The sequence below is a fragment of the Molothrus ater genome, chromosome 16 (genome assembly GCF_012460135.2).
Source record: "Molothrus ater isolate BHLD 08-10-18 breed brown headed cowbird chromosome 16, BPBGC_Mater_1.1, whole genome shotgun sequence".
In the NCBI taxonomy this organism is placed as follows: Eukaryota; Metazoa; Chordata; class Aves; order Passeriformes; family Icteridae; genus Molothrus; species Molothrus ater.
In genome coordinates this window covers 215,238-236,430 of record NC_050493.2, presented here as the reverse complement: position 1 = coordinate 236,430, position 21,193 = coordinate 215,238, and the positions used below count along the sequence as shown (strand labels likewise).

The 21,193-nt window shown below is 44.4% G+C and overlaps 1 long non-coding RNA gene across 5 annotated transcripts in view; it reads right to left on the bottom strand.

Moving 5' to 3' along the window:
* LOC118692518 (uncharacterized) overlaps positions 1-21,193 on the bottom strand; it is a 134,104-nt gene that overhangs the window by 103,077 nt on the left and 9,834 nt on the right. For 4 of the 5 annotated variants that reach the window (XR_008508653.1, XR_004981163.1, XR_004981165.1 and 1 more), the window contains exon 2: positions 11,424-11,560. This is a non-coding gene — a long non-coding RNA (uncharacterized LOC118692518). The remainder of the gene's footprint in view (positions 1-11,423; positions 11,561-21,193) is intronic. The other variant, XR_004981166.1, reaches the window with a different exon arrangement.

Here is a 21,193-nt window from a genome sequence, read left to right as displayed (position 1 = left end):
ACGTGAGCTAAAATATTACAGGGAACCCAGTGGTCATTGCTTCTCAGAACAAGGCCCAGAGAAATCAATTCACTCAAGGCACACTACAGTCTGCTTGTTCAAAGAGGACACAATGACACTGATTATACATGGTCTCCACTGGAATGCACCCAGCTCAGCTCAGAGTGTTTCACCCCAACAGAGCTTCTCCCTCTGCTCCCAGGGTCATCTCCATCAAATTTAAACACAATAGCTGAAAATCTGGGACCTAAGAACTTGGACAGTAAATACCGCAACCCAAAAAAATCAGAACATGTTTAAAACAGATAAGCTCTCAGCTGAGATGCACAGAGCACCACTGCCTGTCATCAGCAGTGGAGGCTAGCTGGAACTGCTTTCTTGCAAAGCACCACATATGAGTTGTCATTCCAGGGACTGAAACTGGGCTTGACAGATACAGAGTTAAATTAATGATGACCCTTTCCATGTTAGCTGCCTGAGGGCTGGCAAGCAGCTGCCACAATCATCATTCTCACAACTGGCCTGTCTGCTGGGAGCCTGCAGGGCATCTCCTGCCCTCAGGAGAGTCCAGCCAGACCCAGAGCCACTGTCTCAGCCCACTGCACCAATCCAGCTAGGTGCTGTGCTCCCAAGACAACTCACACCACAGGAGTTATTCTAAGATCAGCCCAACCTTCTGGAGGGAGGACCTGAAAAGATCACTAAAGCCTCAGATGGAACAGCAAAGGGAAACTAGGGCTCACCTATCCCACTGGCAATGCCTGGCAGCCCAGGATCCTGTCAGTTCAGCTCTCATGGGATCAGAATCTACAGCGCTCTGAAGAAGAATGAGGTTTTCCTGGTTGAGCACATGGCATGTGCTGTCGCAGAGAGGAGCAACCAGTCTAATCACCCTGTCTGGTCAAAGCAGCAGCTCCTGCCAGAGACCAGCAATTTGCCACTGAAGCCAATTGCTGCCAAAGGTGTTGGGGTGCTGCTGGAGCCTGTTACACTCAACATACAGCTGATGGGCTGCCACATGGATCTCTCATAGCTGCATACTGATAGCTGATGGAGTATATCCTCAAAGACAAGTTTCCATCATTTAGTATGTTTGTTTTCTCTCCCTGCTGCCTTTCCAGATGCCAAGACTTCTTTAAAAAGAAAGCACATAAAGCAGCAGTTAATTTATAAAACACTACTTTTTTTTCTGAAATTTCAGCAAAGCTGAAACTTGACTTGAAAATTAACATCAGCTGCATTTACTCTACAAGTAATTAATTCACTTCATACAAGTGCTACCTTGGGAAAGAGAACAAGTCACAAACATATTCACCTGTCATTAAAAAAAGGCAAAGTAAATAATTCAAGAGGTTTAAAAATAAATTCACACACTCATAGAGGCAGACATCCAAGCCTCTTTTCATCTCCTCTCTGCAGCACCCTGCTGTATGTAATGGAACAGTGATACAAATATAAAGGGAGAGAACACAGAACAAGTACTGGGCTTGACTCACTTGGAAACCAAAGGAGTCTGTTTGCAGTGACAGAGCCCTGTAGAATACACACAAAGGCTCCTGGATTTTCAGTTGGGCCCAAAGGAACCAGACCCTTGATATTCTGGACGAAAATGCTGGCTTTCAGAGCAGATCTCTTTTGACTGGATCAGGGAGGGAACCTGCAGTGCCTCCTCAGAGCTCTGTGAAAGGGGATATACAGCTGTGTTGTCTAACAGGAACCACATCAACTTTGCTGCGGCATTTATGATGCAGCATTCATTACTATTGTGGTTCCAGCTGGTACTTTCAAGCCCTATATTTATTCTCAGCATCCTGACTAGAATGAAATAGTACTGCAGGTGTATCAGTGAGGGGGCTGGCTGCCCCTGCTCTTCTCAAGGTTTTATGTGCTTCTGAAGGATGCCAGGAGAGTGGCATGTGCCTGGCTCCACTGCCATGGACCTCTGTCCCAGGTTGGGCTTGGGACTGTCCAGGGCTGGCTGCTGGCAGACCTCACCATAGTCCCTGCCCAGGAAGACACTGCTCAGGGACTTTCCCCAGAAGACTGTCCCTTCAGCAGTTAAAAGCATTTCAGAAATGATGGGCTTGGAGATCATGCCTAGAAATAAGGGGGAAGAGTCTTTCCTGGCTCCACTATGCCCAGGATATTCTGAACCAGGGCACTAAGGCTACATGGGATTGATGTTCCTTCCACCTAGCAGTATATGCCTGACTATTCTACATAGAACTGGGAAACATAATTCCTAATACCAAGTAATAATTATCCGGGACTTCTAGTATCTTCAAAATCTGTAGAATTTTATTTCCCAGAGTATTTGAAAATTACTCTTTGTTAATGGCTAGCTAAATGTCTTTGAAGCTAAACATCTTTCCAGCATGTCAAGTAGCTCAGAGCAGTCATCATCCCTTGGGGTAGAGGAGTTACAGCTCACACAGACTTAGAGGAGTCCCCAGTTTTGCACTCACAGACTGAGGCAGAGAACTGCAAAGACAGAGTCCCAGCAAAGAGCTCCCTTTAAAGTATACAGAAGTCAGGTGGTATTTTGTCTGTAATATTCCCAGTGCTGATCCTTTTTTTTCCTCTCTTGACATCTACCAAGCTATCCTCTCCAATTTCAGGTCAAATCTGCTTTGTTTTTGAGAAATCCTTTTTTTTGTCCTCTTACATAGCAGCAGCAACAAGAGTGGGAAGGTCTCTGGCATCTAAAACAAATTTCTTGCAATGCCTTCTTGCTGAAGTCAAGAGGCTTCCTGTCATGTGAACTTAAATATACCAACCTCATACAACAAAAAAAGTGAAGCCACCTTTCAGCAAAGAGCAAGAAATGGCAATTTCTGGCAGATCCATCCAAAGCAGTGATATCATACTACTCTTTAATGAGTGTCAGATACTTCCATAGTACAAAGGAACTATATGGATGTTACTATACACTGCCCAAAAATTTTGTGCTGAACCCCCTATTTGGGCAGCTCTGTGGCAGGACGCTCTCACTCCTCATCAACCGCATGAGCATGTGGCTTCCTGAAAAGAATACATTTTATCTTTCACTACATGAAAAGCTCCTGTTTTCTCTTAGTTCAGTGTACACATATCCATATTGAACAGCACTATGCTCACATGCTGCCTGCTTTCCCAAAGTCTTTAAAAAAGTCCTTTCAGTGTGTGCTGGCAAGAGACAGGGTCCCAGCAGGCCTGCAGCACCAAACACTTGGACTTCATGATGCAGACCAGACGGAGCAGACAGCCAGCATTCAGACTGACAAAAAAGGGATTCTGTTAGCATCTCCTGTGGGGATTGCATGGGACACTAGTATTCTTTGGGCCCATGAAAACTGGCTTACAGCTGTGACAGAGAGGAAAAAAACTCTCTTACAAATGTAGCTCCCTGAAAGTGTTCCTCCTTGTGGAAGGATAAAAAGGAATCAGGAAGCTGTGAGTGCCCCTCTTGGGGTGTGCAGCAGGAGCAGGATAGCTCAGGTTATGCTGCTTTGTGACCTGTGATGATGGCTAAATACTGGGGATCTCCCAGGAGCTGGCTGAGCCAAGACTGAAGAGGAGCTGGTAAGGATGTTCGGGATCTAGCACAGAGGCAAGATGGATATGGATCTGGAAGCCTGGCACAGAGCCCTGTGGTTATCTGCTGGGGGTGAGGGAAGAGGAGCCCTGTGTCAGCACAGCTTCTGTCAGAACTGCTCTCAGTCTGCCTCAGCAGCCAGCATTCCTCTGCTTGGGAGGAGGGAGAAGAGCTCCTCTTTGATAGAATTTCATTTGTTCTCTTTTGTAATCCCAGCAACAGGATGGAAGCAGATAATGTGCAATTTGTTTTAATTCAGCTTTATCTTGTCAGTCCTAGCTATAACACTGCAGCAAACATCATCCTGAAGAATAGAGATGTGATGGAGCAGGGTGAGATTCTGCAAACCCTATTGATTACATCACAAGTCATCACTATAAATATTTGAAGGAGAGAAAAACTCTTGATCTAAACATGTTCATGTAACAAATTGTGCAATTGAGAGTGAGTGAGAGATGGCTCTAACAGGAGAGGGATGCTAGAAAGCAAAGCATTTAAGCTGCTTACCTTTCAACCCAAATAACATCCATTAAATGGAGCATTGTGGAATTCATGCTGTGAGAACAGAAATACAAAAGGCTCAGTGTGCAGGAGCCTCAGAAGCACGTGAATAAAGTATGTCATGAAGGAAGCACTGTGTTTCTAATCACTACAGAGAAACTAAAGCACTTTCTACAGTTCCCTTTGGGACATAAGTTGTTTTGATATCAGCTGTCAGGTGGACTTTGTTACGAAGCAGAGCAACAGGACTTGGACTTAAAGGAGCAAATTGAAGGGGTCCCAGTGGTCCTCAAGAAATAAGGACACCCGTGTATGATCAAGGACAAAAATGAGACCACTGGGTGTTCTTTGCTCCTCAGAAACAGCACTTCTACAAAGACAAACCATCACATGGTACTTTACAAGTTTTTCTACAGCACCTCTCCATAGTCTCTGAAACCTGGAAAGGCAAAGAGGCCCAACAGCTGTAGAGGAATAAGATAAAGAGCTCTGAGGCTGCCAAGCACCCTGTCCTCTTTATAAAGACATTTCTAATACCAAGTGGAGTATTCAGTGGAATTTGGCAACAGGCATACCAAAACACAGATTCGAGATGAAAGGCAACAAGCAGTAAGAGAAAATACTTGTCAGAAAGCAAGCGCCAATCTGCATTTATCCTGTACTGTGAAAGCTCATCTGAACCAGCAAGTGCCAGGCTGTGCAGGTGTCAGACATGCTCACCATGGATGGACACAGGTATGCAAAGGGCTTAGGTCTGTTACCATGATATATTTTCCCCACTCACCCAGGGGTAGCCCAGCAGTGTAACATGCTTGTCCTGGCCAAACCAGCCATGCTAAAGCGTGCTCAGCACAAGCATTTGCAGTGTGCTGTGCAATTAGCCTGTGCTGTGGTGACGGATTGACAAAAACTCCTACATGCCAGGCATGGCAGCGTGGTGCAAGTTTAGAAAGTGGAGCAGAGGCCCTTGAATACATAAAAGTAGCAGGAAACAATGAGACAACAGGCTGGAATGAGCTTCACAGTCCCTGTCTGAGGTAAAATCTCATGCCTTTATAAAAGACATACCTTTTCCTGACAGGCAGCCTAATTCTAGCATAGATTCTCAGAACAACAGCTCCCAGTTTTACTCCTTGTGACTGTAGTGAGTTCTGTTTTACCCTTGAACTCTGTGATTTCTCTTGAAACCAATTGTCCTTCCCATAACCATCATGTGCCTTGGGGTAAGGCTTCTAACAAAAAAATTTTTATTATTGAAAACATGGAAGTTCACAAAATTGACTTCAAGCATTTCAGACAACAAAGGTAGATGACATATTTGCTGCAAATTCCAAAGAGAGAAAAGTACTGCTTTTATAGTAACAGGAACACCTGAATGAGACATTAATAGTTCCTTTAATCATAATTACAGAAGCTGTCCTTCTCTTTTCCTGAAATGAAAGAACACATTGGTAGTTGGCCCTCAAACTCTCCCTACTTAAATTAGTATTACGCTAGACTGGACTTCAGACTGATGAAAGCCTGTGTTTCCTTTTGCTATTGCTGTAGTAAAAGCATAATGACCAGGGATGCTCCTCTTGGCACAGCAATTTGTTCTGCATAAAAGGTTATAAACCATCCCAGGTTCAGTTCATCTAAAAGAAAGCTGCATAAGACAAGCCAGATGGCCCTATCCTGCAACCCTCACTTGCTTCTGAGGGAAATATACTGTAAACTAAGAGGTCTTTCCCAGCTTTTACTTTGATGACTTTGGAAGGGGAATATTTTTGCCCTGAGTCATGAAGAATCTACTCCTATCTATAAGCATAATGGCAGAATTGTCTCTGTCCAACACGGGGGCAGTTCTTGGCATCTTCTCATAGAAGATGTTCCTCACAGTCCCTCTGCTACCAAAACCTTGCCATGTAACCCCAACACAGGACAACCCTGTCTGCTCCACCTATTCCTTTGCTCCTCTTGGCCCCTGTTTCCCCCTCTGCAGCAGGTCATGGAGGAGAGCATGGAACCCACCAGGTAAACAAAGGGGCTAGGAATCCAGATCACACTGGATAAGTGCCTTTACATGCACCTTTGGCACTAGCTCCCTTGTCATCTAACTCCTGCAGGTATTTATTAATGAAACCCTCCTGACTGTTGATTCATTTGATTGTTAAAGCTTGTGGAACTTGTGCTGTTATTATTCATTGTTATTAATGTTCACAACTCAGCCTGTCTCTTTCCAATATGCTCTGCAGAGGAAATCGAAGGCTGAAGCCAATCGTTGCAGTAAATGAGTGATGGAGATGCTGGAGGACAGGACAGAGCCCGTTGCTCTGGGACTGAGGCAGGTTTTGGGAAGGATGTTAATCTTCTAGCACAGGGACTGCAAAATGAGTAGCTGTTTCAAGTGGGTTCTCTGGTGTGTGCAGTGCTTGCTCAGTTAAGTCACCAGGGACCATCACCCTAACAAAATTGTCTGTGCACAGGACCAGTGACCCGGGCCAGATTCTGATCTGTGTGAAGAAAGGTTCAACACAACAACCCACACAGAGGCTACAGAACACATACAAAGCCTTGCAGAAAACACATCTCCATGTGATGGCTGAGGATATACTGAGGAAAAGCAGAGCTGGATAACCTCTGGAAGTTCTCTTCACTCCTCTGCAAGGCATAGGACAACACCAGAAGGACACAGCTGCTGGTATCCCAGACCTCAGGAGTGCAAGACCCCAGTGTGCTGAGTCGGGGCAAACGGCATGCTGCTGGCTTTAGCATGCTCCCTCTCCTCCCCTTCTGCAAGCCTCCTTCACCTTTTCACAGCCTCCTTGCTGCACAAATGTTTGCCCATTCTTGCATTGCATATAGATGCCGCAGGCCAGGATGGTCCTGCTCCTGCCTGTTTGGTAGTTGGAATGAGTCTAAATCTTCAGCAGTGTTGTTATACCAGCTCTCCAGAACAATGTATTTGTTCAAGTTATATCTTTGGAGTCTACAGAGCCATCACATACCATATTCAAACCATTATTCATCTCAAACAGAGAATTCTGCAAAGCAAGAGGAAATGAAAGAGAGTTTAACACAGCTTTACTAAAATGGAATTTGCCAAAGACTCACAGAAAAATGGATTTAATTAGGGCTGCTAATGGGGAACAGTTTGTTCCTGTGATTTAAAACAGAAGTTAGATAGTGCCTGTAATTCCAACATTTTTAAATTATATATAGGGGGTTATTTCTCATTTCTACCTTAATTATAAAAATCCATCTTTATGAATCAAAATTTTAAGGCAAATAAAGCAAAGACAGTAAAACTGATGTTTTAGTTAATAAAACTTTTAAGAACTCACCAAAGAAGCAAAAGACTTCAGTGTGGATAAAACAGACTTAACACAGTCAGTCACATTTGCAGGCAGTCCTCTGGATACTACTTGAGAACAGCATACCAAGGTTAAGCTTTTTACTTGGGAGTAGGTATGTAAAGGAAGGTATGTTATGTTACAAGAAATGAAACCAGGTGTCGATTTTAGGGAATGATGGGAATGTCCTCCATTTAATTTCACAGCTAGGTCTATTTAAGTTGCAGGCATTAATTGGCCTGACATGCTCCAGATAAAATCCCAAATTCTAGAATTCTCTGGTATCCATTCTTACACTGACTACAGTAGATTTTTCTGAATTGTCTGCAAATTATTAGTCCTGATTAAAGGGGATACAATTATAGAATGGTGAGCCTTTTCTGCAGCCTTTGGTTTTATTTAAAACTAACAAATGTTTGTTTTGTGAAATTTCTCCTGACCACATGACTTAAGTAAAGGATTCGCAGCATTGTAAAGCTCTGAATAATTTAATTACAAATAGCCCAGACAACTGATAAGTAAGCTGGGCCTGGCTGCTGTCACTGCTGCAGATTCTTCACCAACCATACTGCATTTTAATACTACACCTTGGATCAGAACAGAATCAATGAGTGAAGTTCAAATGTGGCACATTTCCTATTTCTCTGACAGCTTATTTCATGGATCACAGGGATGAAAGTACAGCTGCTTATTCAACAGAGGAAAGAATGAATCAATTTTCATTCTTTAACACACTGTGTGACCTATTCTCTTATGCTCTATCCTTTACAATGGCTTCAGTCTCTTCAAGACCTTCAAATTTGTCAGATAGAGAAAATTTAAAATAATGACAAAATGCCCTGCCCTAGGTCTGCTTCCAACTGACTGACTGCTCTGCTGGTAATAAGTCCAAATTGAAGCGATTAGGTCACTCAGGTTGAATTAAACAGACAAATTAGAGTCCTAGCTCATTAAAAATGAACCAATCTTCTGGAAGATTTCTGTGATTTCACTCCAAGCTCCCCACAAAAGGCACTGGATGCCACAAAGCTTTTGATCCTCATGTGCTCCAGTTTCTTCCCCTACTTCAAACATGAAGGACTAACATGACAGGATGGCAGCCAGGCAGCAGCTGCTGACCTGCACATTGCACAGGTCGCTCCTGTGTCTGCCCCGTGCAGCAGCACTGAGGCCAGCTCAGGGCACCAAGGCCAGCAGGCAGACAGACACAGAGGTGCAGGGCCTCCTCCCAACCCACTGTCCCAAAGACCCTGCCACACTAAGAGGATACCAGAGCTCTGCATACCCCACCAGACTCCATGAAGCTAGCAGATAATGTCACAGTTCTTTAGGCAATGCCAGTTGGGCAGAATTAACACAATGAAATGCATAATTTTTCAATTTCATTGTGAATTTTTTTTTTTTTTTAGAAATAGTCCTAGGTATTGTGGCTTAAAATACCTTCTGTGTACCCTGTGTTTGTCTTCTTTTACTGTTAACCCCAGTTCATTGGTGACACTTGCATAGTTCCTGTCATTGATAACTTTGTACTAGTCTGTGCTTTTTACTGTAATCAATTTTTAGATAAGGAAGCTTATATTCTAAAAAGGAGAACAGAGCACAAGGGCAAGTGCTGTGGTCACCCTTGGCAGGCATGGGCACCACAGGCACCACGCTGGCACCCCAGAGTCAAAGCAGCAGGGCCCCCTACAGTGCCAAGGTCAGTGGGCAGCAGCCTGGCATCAAAACAGAGGGGCAGCTAAAGTGCCAGACAGATGGTGGACCTGACAGCATGGCCTGAAGTAGAAATTCTGAAAGCGACGAACTAAGACACTTCTACTGGCAAAGAGGATTTCTGGATCTCCTTTTTCAAACTCTTCTCCTGCCTCATTCTACTTTATGACTGACCCCATGAGGTTTGCCTGGCCTTAAGACATAAAAGTAATAAATCCGGCCTTACCAGGATATTACCCAGATGAAACACACATATCACAGCCAGCTTTTATTTGCTTCTCTCTCTGCATATCCAGTAGTTCAAATCTAGGGCTTTCAAAGAGTGAATTTGACAAATATCAGTACTTCAGGACATGTGGGCAGACAAATTGCTTTTTCAGTTCATAAGATGGATCTGGGACAAGCATGGGTCACTAAATGGTCACAGCAAATGTTCTAGTCCAGACCTGTGTTTAAGCAGGCCATGAGATGTAGCAGAGGTTGCTGGTTTGCTTTTTTTTCCCCTGAGAGATTAATTTTCCTTTTTAATTTTTCTGCCTTCTGTGAAGGAAAACCAAAGACCCATCACAGCTCAGGATGGCTCAGCAGTAGTAACCATTCACTTGCTGCTATAGTGTAGAAGCAAACAGGACAGTCAGCTTGTGAGAGCTGTTGGCTGAACTGTAAACTCTTCGGTATCTGCTGTCTCTTTCTTAAGCAGCCAGGAGCACACTGCAGCTAAAGAAAACACCCGAACTTCCCACTGATCAGGTTTTGGCACAGTTCTGGAGGACTGTAATGTGAAATGGAGGGTGAGCAGCCAGCAGGTAGTAGACGGTCAGATGCTGAACAAGTGGATTTGGATGACGCTCACCAGATCAGCTTTGGGTGCACTAATGAGAACTGTGCATGAGCATATAATACCACAGAGGTTACACTCACTGTGCCTGTCACCAACACCCATTTGTCCCCTGGCTAATGGAGACAAATGCCCACCATGCTCTGCTGAAGTAATGTTCACAATGGAGTTTTAACAAAACCTTTTCCCTTCATACAGTACAAATTAACAGACCGCAGCATTTGAAAAATGGTCCTAATCCCTGTCCACACGGGGAGTTTGTTCCCAGTGCAAAGTGCCAGATTATGACAACAATATATACTTCAAGTGGGTGAAAATGAATGAATAACAACACCCTGACAGTGCTGCTATTCCTGAGTGCTTAGAAGCTGGGTAAAACTGACAGTTCAAGATGAATATGGCACTGAGATGTTACTATGCATAGCTGGTCAGGAGAATCCAGACTTACTTGCCATTACAGATGGGTTAATTCTAAAGGCTGCATTTGATTCTGAGCCATAGTTGCTCTCTGAGGAAATAGGAAAGGGTCCATCACATGAAGGACTGAATTACAGGTAATACTCCCATTTATGAAGAAAGCATTGGATGATGCTAGAAACAAAGGATGCAAATTTGCCTGTTGCCTCTGTGTCCCCAACAGCAGGCTGACTCCCCTGCCCACCCCTGGAGGATCCAGCCAAATGGAAGTGGACAACTCGCCTACAACAGCAATCAGGAAGGCAGGACTGTCCCCAGCTGGAGGGATCACCATCACACACCAAATACTCATTAGCCCATTTTCATAGCATAAGCATCACAAGGTGCCAGGGAAATTTTTTGCTATCAGGCTGACAGAGGAAAGCCAGTGTGATCTCAGGATCACATGTGGCTCTTTAGCAGGAATCCTGTGGAGTCCAGATGCACTCAGGATTTCAACAGGCTTCAGAGACACTCCTGGAGCATAACCCCACCTGCTAGTTCAGAGCAGTGGTCAAACACAGACAGTGCTCCTCAAGGACTCTGATCATGATCTCAAGAACTCCTCACCTTGTCTGCTACAGGCTTTTCAGAAGCATCTGCTAATGGCTGTGGCCAAAGAGAGGCCCTAAGCCAGCCAGCCTCCCATGCCCCAAGGAGCTTTCTCTCAGATTGCTTCCATGGTGGTGCTGAGGGTCCTTCCATGGCTTGTCACTGCCAGTAGCCAACAGCAGCACTCCCCAAGCTCAACAGAGGATCCCCAGCAAGGGGAGTCCCTGTGTCTCAGTTACCTCTGCCCATCCCCCTGCAGTGCTGTGGCGTGTCCCCTACACCTGCAGCTACGTCAGGTAGGCTACATCATCAAAGAAGGCTTGGCGTGCAGCAGCAGTCTGGAGTCCCTCATTCCCCAAGATGTGACACAGCTTTGTTCCCACTTCAGTTTAAATGCAATCAAGGGCAGATCTTCCCTGTCCTCAGAAGATACAGAGCACATCCCTTGCACCTGTACCTCTTTCCAGGAGTAGAGATTTCATATGACAATAACCTTGCAGTACATTATCCTGGTGAAATCATAGTTGCAGTGATGTCAGGATGGTCTCTGAGCCTCTTACCCCTGGCACTCTCCTCCCCACGAGAAGCTGGTTCCTGTAATTACAAAGTGGAGTCATATTAGAGGAAAACTAATCAGCTTGCTGGATGCCAACAAATTAAATATTAATCTAACTATTGTGAAAACAAAAATATTCATCTTCAGATATTTTCTGGCACAAGTGTCAAAATCAGAGTGGAACTAAGACTTTATTCATTTTCCATTATCAACTTAGATAAAAACACTCAGAAAAATGGGCAATGATGTGCAGAAACCACTCAGCACAGATAATTACAGAGTAAGTTTAGGCAGCTAATCACTTCTAGAATATGCTTCAGATCAAGATAACTGACTGGCTTGTTTCCTTGCCTTGTTAAATCAGGCAGATTCTCAGCTTTGCCTAATGGGCATGGAGCTCCCAGAGTCAGCATCTTTAACTAACAATAGGGCTGTCTGGCGGGCATGCTTATCCCACCAGTCAGCAGCAGGACTGGGAGATGGTGTCCCTACTTCAGGAGAGCAAGACACAGCAGAGGCAACAGCGGCAGTTGGGGCAGGCAGTGGGCAGGGCAGGGACAGTGGGAGAAAGGCAGGGCAGAGCAGGGCATCTGTGGCAGCGGACAGACAGAGAGCCACAAGCAAGGACATGCTGAAGAAGGATGAGCGGCTGCAGCGGCAACAGTGGGACAGGAAGACCAACTGAGGGAAGATGTAGCCTTGCAGGGGGCCACTCCCTGCAGGATACCAGCTCTGGCCTTCATGGCACTCACAAGGAGGGGCTCTTGGGGCTGCCCAGGAGCAGCTCCTGCACAGCGCTCACACCCACCCCGCCCACTGCCACCAGCCGCAGTCAGAGGAAGGAACCACAGTGAGACCAAGGGATTCTCCTTTGGGGGAATCACTGCGGGCAAGAGGCAATTTTCCACAGCTCTTCCTCTGGCATGTCAGGCCCAACCTTCCCAGGACTGCAAGTCCACGAGTTTACACTGCAGTTTCAACAAAGGCCTGAGTGCTGCCAGCAGCCACGGCAGCGAGCAGGAAGGTGAGCTCTGGCTGGCTGTGGGACAGGTGCCATGGATGCCATTGGGGCACCAGGGACAGCGAAAGGGGCACCCACCTGAGCCAGAACACACTCAGCTGCAGTCTGCATAGTCTGCACTCACCAGGACCTCACTACTGCATTTACTTTATTCAGAATGGAAAAAAACTCCCCTTTATATTTCAAGTCAGTAACCCTTATGTTCTCAATTTACATGGAAGTTTTCTTTCGAACTAAGGCAGGAATTATTTTTACAACAGCATTCATGGATAGTCTCTCTTCTCCTTAATTATTAACTTTGCTGTAGTAAAAAAAAAGTGTTTAGGAATTCCATCAATATCAACAAATCTTTTGCATTAAAGTACTGAACTAAAGATTGTCTAATGAAGAAGCAGCATTCACTTTTGCTTTATTTAAAGGTATGAAAGGTTAACTACAGTTCTATGGATGCTCTTGTGCAGCTTCTTAAATTCGAAAGACTGCCAAAAATTATGCTTAGCTTATTATCTGATTTATTATACCAATCCTAAAAGATAGGAGTAGAGTGAAATAAACTGGGAGTTTAAAGAGCTCACAGGCCCTTCAGCAAGACACAGACCTTCAGGGATGGCAGCAGCTCTGTTAGTTAACATGGTGCTCAGTATACTGTTTTGAAATGACAGTGTCTCTTCCTGTCAAGAACTGTGCACCAGCTGAACCCTTCAGTGATGTCACAGAATGCTGCTTGGCAGGCTCTGCTCACAGCAGTGCTAGAACTGCTTTGGAGACAAATGAAGAAATTCCATATTTACTTCCCTTAGCACGTTCTGTGTCCATCCTTTCTTTGGTCATAATGATGAGCCTGTATTCTGGGGAATGCTGAGCTGCACTATTTCTCATCCATAAGATCCCCATCAGGTAGAATGCTATGGGGAAGTGCCAGCCATGGATTTTTCAGAGTGGTCCCCAAGAATTACCTCACCATTGAAAATGCATCTCTCCAGAGATACACAAACTAAAGCAGTAGCTGTTCCTGGGGATTACATATCCCAAGGCACCTAACCCAGCTATTTATAAATTACATTGCTAAACAGGGATTGCCAGAGCTTCTTCTTCCACCAGTGTTTTTTATTCTGATCCAGCCTGACCCTGACAAACAGTAGCTTCCCTGGAAAAGGCATAGTCTGTTCTGTTTTCCAAGTAATCAGCAATCTTTCATCCATCTTGATTTAAGAAAGCCACAATCTTTGGGTGTATTCTGCTTAGGATCCCAAGGGCTTGGGACATGATACTGACAGAAGCCAGTGAATTATTCCAGCTGAGCCTAAAAACAACTCGAGCTTTTGTCGATATAAACCAAAAATGACCATACAATCATTCTGGAAGAAACCGTAGTATTAGAAAGCATAGGTTTGACAAGACAAACTGAAACCTACTCTTCAGATTCCAGTAGGTCTATGCCATATTAATTATTTATCAACATGTTTTCTTAAAGTAGTGCCTCTGTGCCTTTAATTTTCAATTCCCTTAATGCTAGGAGGATCTCTGCTGGCAACACATAAATTATTAACAGAGTTAAAACAATATTTGTTTTGCCCCAAAAACAGTTTTGAATGCTGTCCTCATACCAGTTAGATTTTTCTGAAACTTTAATGAAGGTCTCTAATTTCCCCCAGACTCATGGCTGAGGCACAGGCTTCGCTGGGCCTTTGATTTGGCTGTGGGAGCACCACATCCTCACACTGTTCATCCCACTGGCGCTGGGGGAGCGATCAAGCAAAACAGCTGTGATGAGGCAGGAGAAACAGCAGCATGTCTATAATTGCAAATTCCAGTTGCTGAGTTCAGAGGTTCTGTTTTTCTAGTGACTGTTCTGCATTTTTTTATTTCAGCAGCTGTCCCTAGGCTCAGCAGAGAGAGCCCATGCTTCACTCTGCTCGGAATACTTTTCTCCTAACAAAGAAAAATACAGTGCAGTTCTTTTAGTCTACAAGAGAGCCATTTTGATTCAGCAAAAGGATACTTGAAACATCATGGGTCTAAGAATTTTATGCAATCTCAGCCACTTCTCTCTCTGCCAGGGAGCATATAAAAAATTAAAACCCCAAATATTCCTTCTTGCTCTTCTAGGCCCTAATTACAAATACATTTTCAAAAGGAGGAGTCAACTTAAGCCTAATTTTGTGCAAAATCTCATACTTTCAATACAGTCTTCACTTGATGTGGATTGGTAATTGGAGCTGTGGAATCAATTTTTCCCACACTTGAAACACTCAGATGGGTATGAAATGTGTTGCATTTGTTCCACGCACGTTTACAGTTCTGCACTTTGCTTGGAGTGCAATGATCATTCTGATGTATTTTTTATAACAGAGCAACATTTCCTCAGACTTTGATGTCTCATGTACAGAGCTATTATAACCATTTGCCATTTAGGTGCATGATCCATGGCTAATCTCCAAAGCTTTGATGCATGCAATAATTATTACTATTGATGTCATTGCACCATATTTAAAATATGAACATCTCATTGTAAGTCTACAGCTAACAGAAACAAAGGCAACCAATCCACACCAAGACAGAAAATTCCCTGTTGGTAAACATCTGAAAGCTTGTAAGATGACATTCCACAGGTTCCAGTGAGGCACTGACTGTGAGTGCAAGGTCTCTGAGAGCAGAAGGCGATGCAATGTGTGTGCTGGCCTCTGCACTGAGAACAGCTCTGGGAAATTGAGAATGGGGGTCTCCAGAAGACATATTCTGACAATCTGTTGTTGAAGTTTGACCCTGAACTCAGGCACATGGCACGTTTCAGCAGCTCCTGCACCTAGGCCTCTGAGTAATTTTATCTGTGCCCTGTGTCATTGGCATTCTGGAGACCAATATTCATTCAAACCACAGTTTCCAGACCTGACTAAGCAGAACATCTGGAAGCCCCTCAGAGCTCCCTCCTGCCTTTTTATGAAATCTGGATCTGAATAGATTGTTAACTGGGACATTATCATGAATATTTTCAATGAGGGCTGAAAATGTGTGGGCCTGTATTAGCACTTTCAACTTGCTAAAATGTACCTTACAGGTCTCTAATTACACTGAAACAAACTGCATTAATGTATCTAGTTAATGGTCCATTTATGCTACTGGCAACTGTTTCTGGAAAGTCAAATTAACAACTCTGAACATCTGACTAATAGGAAAAACATTATGTTTTGATTGTACATGAATGTTAATGGTTAATAAATTTTCAAAGCTTCTGTATCAGAATGAAATCAATATTTCCTTTAATTGCCTTAGCATAATGCTGTAACTGTGGAAAAACTTACTAGAAAATAATGACAGAAAGTAGACCAATGTCTTCTGCCTAAAAAGTCACATGGGTCTGAATGCAGTGGAAATAGTCTGCCTGGAGCACACAGGACAAGATTAGTTTGCTTCTGAAAGGTGGGAGCTGGAGCTGCTAAGCTCGGCCTGTGCTCAGGGATACCTGGGATCATCCTGCAGCACAGTCTGGCTTACACAGCAGCTGACACTAAGCTAATGCTGTCACCCTGCTAGACAGCAACAACTACAGCCAGTGCACAGCAAAGTCACAGACACAATGAAGGATGGAATGCCATGCATGGAAAATTGCAACTACCTTTTCTTACTATCTGAGGTTTCTCATTTTGCTGCTCAATCACTGTTACACATGCAGTGACTATTAGCTCTGTTAGACCACAGCTTGCTGTAGGCAAAGACCATACACATATACACTATGTGAAACTGTCTATAGCAACAGAAGTTTATATCCCACTGGATATATTTCTTCTGAATACCAGAGCAGAAAACAGTATCTGATTCCTACAGAGCAGAAAGGTAGAGAGTGTGACAGAATAGCAGTCAGACCTTTATCACATTATTGCATCTGAGTGGTGCTTGTAAAACTGTCCCTGCATCATGCCTCCAGACAGATTTCTCCTCTTTTTTCCCAAAGAGGCCCAAAAATATCTCAGGGCTACGTTCACAACAGCTCTCCCCAACTAGGCAAAGAATGAGACACCAGCACCCTTTTTGTCTACTCAACACTCTCTCCCTTCCTGTCTGGGATCTTTTTTGCCAACTATTCAGAAGAGTGGAGAAATTCAGCTATAAGGAGCAGTCCCAAATTCTTGCAGCAAAGTGCCAGAGTTGCTTATCATCTGGATACACAGAAGAAATATCTGTACAGTATATAAATCACCTGTCATCATCCTCTCTGGAAAACTCATTATTATAATAGTCTAATCATTGTGATATCCAGTGGCATTATTCCTGCTAACATTAATCCTTATTAGTTCATCTAGTATTAATGTACATGTCACAAGTATTTCCACATGATTTTCCAGGCTTCTTGTGTGCTTAAGACCATCCTTGTTTCTGCTTCAAGGAAAAAGCTGTTCATTCAACACCTGTAAGACAGTCAGGCACCGAAGTGCCCAGACTTCAACCTAATGAACCCCTTCCCTACATCCTCCAGTGTCTTTCTCTTAGTGAAATACATACATCATACCCCACCACCTTGCAAGTTCCTTGGTATAGGGGATCTGTGTTTTCCTATTGTTATTTTGTACACATACCACAGAACTGAGGCTGAGTTCAGCATCAGCGTTCAACAGGTAGTAACAACCTGTCTACAACACTGGAGTCACAAAGTCCTTCCAATATGCAGGGTCAGTCCTTCAAAGGGAGGGAAGCACTGGGATTTTACATACCTGCTTTTCTGTGTCTGCACTTTCGCCTGGGGAGCAGTGTGGGACCAGCCGGCAGGCAGATCCCCCAGTACCAGACACTGGTGTCAGTCTGCAGCAGGCAGCACAACCACTACCAAGAGGCAATTTCTCCTGTAAGAACAGGAGTGGGGATCACTCTGCTCAGCCTGGGCATCTCATCACAGAGCCAAGAGTTTTACTTCCAATTCCTTCAATGCTGTTTTACGTTTCACTAGCTCTGCCTTAAACATGGCTGGAATGTAAAGCAGAATTCCAGGCGAGGAGCATCAGCTAACCCATGCTGCCCTCCTCAGGAGCCGAGCACAGCCTGCACAGGGAATGATGGGCTGCTTAGCATAAACAGGCACACCATAAATTTCATTTTAGTAAAAGCTAAAGAGCTTCTCAAAAGGAAGGGTCTTGTCTACAGCACTAAACATACTCGTCTTCAGCTGAAGCTCAAGGAGTGAGAATGAGCCCTTCTTTGGGACAAACAGGCACTCAGGAAATGCAAAAGGAGACAAAAGAGCAGGTGCTGCATTAGTAGCAGCAGCAACACCCACTGCATACACCTGGTGGAGCAAACACTGGATGGAGATTAAAGGTAGCAAAACCTGTACTCCCTTCACATCCTTATGCAGTGCACAGCACACAAATGAGGATTTCTCCATGGCACATGCCATCACACCCCTATCACAGTAAGCTCCTCTGCTTGATCACAGTCACAGACTCAAAACACTGGCACCATCCTATTGCAACAGATAACTTCATAGCTCAGAAAGCAAAACAGCCAGAGACAAATCAATTGGTACACCCACTAACAGGAATGTTTCCCAGAACCAAAAGGGGCTTGTCCAGGTCATAAGGTCCAAAAGGGGTAAAAGGGGGCAAGTAGCAAACAACAGGGAGATAGCAATCAAAATAAAAACATCAATGCGTCACCTGAAGTGGGAACAAGGCGGATTTTAGCATTGCAACAGTATGAGGAAAAACAGAAAGTCATTGAGAGAATTCCAGCTAGTTATGTTTCATTGAAGAGCTAGAATTCAGCACAGGGTTGTGTTTGAAAGATGCAACTCCATCTGGGAAGGTCATGGTCTGGCATGTGCCACGAGGGTTGCCAGGAATGGTGCCACAGTAAAGGGCCTTTAGCTTCTTCCCATGGCACGAGAGAAAAAAGCTAGAGCAATCACATCCAAAGCAGCTATCTGGAGGCAAGCTGTGGCACATGTCAGAGATTATGTTTATAGTCCAATAATGTTTAATTCTTTTGCTCTCTCATCTACCACCCAGGGACATCTTTGCATTTTGCTTTTATCACCAAAGTCTATTCTCATTCCAGTCCACAGAGGCTGATGAACAATGTTTCTTTATTTTTCATTTCAGAGGATCATTACTTACGTTGAACCCATTAGTCCCTAACAGAGATGTAAGATGTAGTTCCCTATAGGAATTCGGAGGTTATTTAAAGTTCTTCTCCAATATCCAGTTTGCCTGTTATTTATTTAGGGAGTTATTTCTGCAGGAACCTCACAGCTGAGAGGCACCTTGACTTGTTACCAGCACTGGCCCTAAAGGTGGCCAGAAGTTGGGGCAGGCAGGTGACAACATTGTAGATTAAAGTAGTAATTACAACAGAGAATCCAGTCTCGAAGAAAGCAAAAGTAGAAAAGTCAAGGGAGGAAAAGGATACATGAAGTAGGAAATATACCATGGTGCGTAGGGTAATCGGAGCGCAGGAACTAGAGTGTGCTCCCGAGGAAACGCTTCCCAGACAGACACCCTTCACTTCAGAGTAGCTCTCCTTATGCATGCTATGATCATGTATGTGGCTGCTAGTCAGGCTGGCATATCACCTCTCCAGAGGCCATCAGCCACACCTGTGTTGGCAGGATGGCTCTCAAACCACTGTTCAGCAGAAGGGGCTGCCTGCATTCAGCAGAGTGTGGGGCTGGTCCCTCCTAGGAGCAGACTTGCAGCCCTGACTCTGCTCTGCTGCAGACATGCTGTGCAGCCCTGGACAAGCCTCTTCACCTTTCTCTGTCAGAAGCACTGTGTGACAATGACACTCCTCACACACTCACAAGTGATACATTTGTGACTGTCTGGACTTGCACTGAACCTGTCTGATGGGAGAAGAGACTGAACAAAGCCCTGTCACCCAGCATTCCCAGGCAACCCTCCCATGCAGGTCTCAGCAGATATGCAGCAAGGAAAGGGAACAGACTCAGGCAGGTACCAGGAGCTGAGCAGCCTTGTTTGCAAAGAACTTCTCTGGAATAAAGCACCTTGTGAGTAAGACCTAGCCAGGCCCCTCTGCACAGCACCATGGTGCCAACCCAAAATTCTGTGGCGCTTGCTTGGCAGCACCAAGGAAAGAAAGCTGCGTTCTCCTTAACTTTATGGGCTTCTGAATGAGCATTAAAGAGGTAAGCCCATTACCCAAACACAAGGCAGCTGCTAACTACTCCCACTACTGTTAGTTTTCTCTGGTCTCACTCTGATCATTTAATGGGAAGAAGATTATGCAATAATCAAATGTCGGAACCAGCAGAACCCCCACTCCAGCAGGGGATACACATTATTTACCATGTAAACTGTGATTATTTAATTTCACAGGAGTTATTTCTGTGGCATGTAAATGGAAAGCTTCCTGCAGAGGAAAAGCTGGGGAGCTGGCTCCATCCTGACAGTAACACAGACATGCAGTGAGAGGCAGCCCTGAACTCACCCCCAGGACTTTCGTGCCATACAGTGAACAATCAAGTGTGCAAAGCAGTGGGAATGGTGGAGACTAGAGTGAGTGTCTGCTTAACCCAATACCAATTTCCATCTATCCACAACCTCCTGACCATCTCAGTTTCTCCATGCTAGCAGGCTGCTAGCCCCTTCCACAGGCATGTAAGTGCATGTTCCCCAATCACCATCCACCGCATAGGAGTCTCCATAAACTTTCCCAGGGCCTCAACTGACCATCTCAGAGAGAACTCTGAATGGATCCTCAATGCTGACAACCTCTTCTTCCCCTTTCTTCCTTCACCCCAATCAATCACCAAAACATCACTGGATCAGGGCCTTGCCTGCCCACCTGTGACATCCATGCAACACAGCACTTGTCTCCCAACTTTAGACCTGACTTCCATTGCTGGTAATACAACTTTCACTGCAAGAATTAAACACACCACAGCTTAGGGCTGCAGTTATCTCTGATGAGCCAGAGGAAAATTCCAGAGGTAAATAAAGCAACAGTAAAAAATAATGGCCCTAAGTGTAAATCTGCACCATACATAGCTTCTTCCCTGGAATGTCTCAAGTTGAGGATAACACAGACATGAAAGAGTAGCCACATGGCTTCAGATCTGAAGTCCATTCAGCTCAATAGCCTGCTTCTGGCAACAGACAGAAGAAGAATGTCTAGCAAAGACCGTAAGAAATAGAAAAGCACATAGCAGCATGTTTCCAATCTCCAGTGATGCACATAGTTTGAAAAAATTCTGAAGAGAGAATGTGGTGGGGCTTTGGTGATTAATATTCACAGGTGGACTTCAATTCCACAATTTTTGCTTTAGTTTTTGAAACTTTTAGCACCTACAACATCCTGACACAAGGAGTTCCACAGCTCCAGTATGCATAGTGTGAAGAAGCACCTCCTTTTTGATTTATTTCTTTGAGTTTGACTCATGTATTTCTATGTCCTTCCCTCCACCTCCAGGTCCTTCATCAACAGAGACAGTGAGCAATCATTCCTTCCTCATCCTTCCTATTCCACATGATTTTATACACATATATTCCATTTAATTGTCTCTTTTCCAAGGCAGAGCTCTCCTCATAAAGAAACCATTCCAGATCTTTTATTATCTTTGTCTTGGCTAACATTTTCTAGTTCAGTTCTTTGCTTTCTGAAATGGGGAAACAGCACTGAATATTCAAGGTGCACAACACTG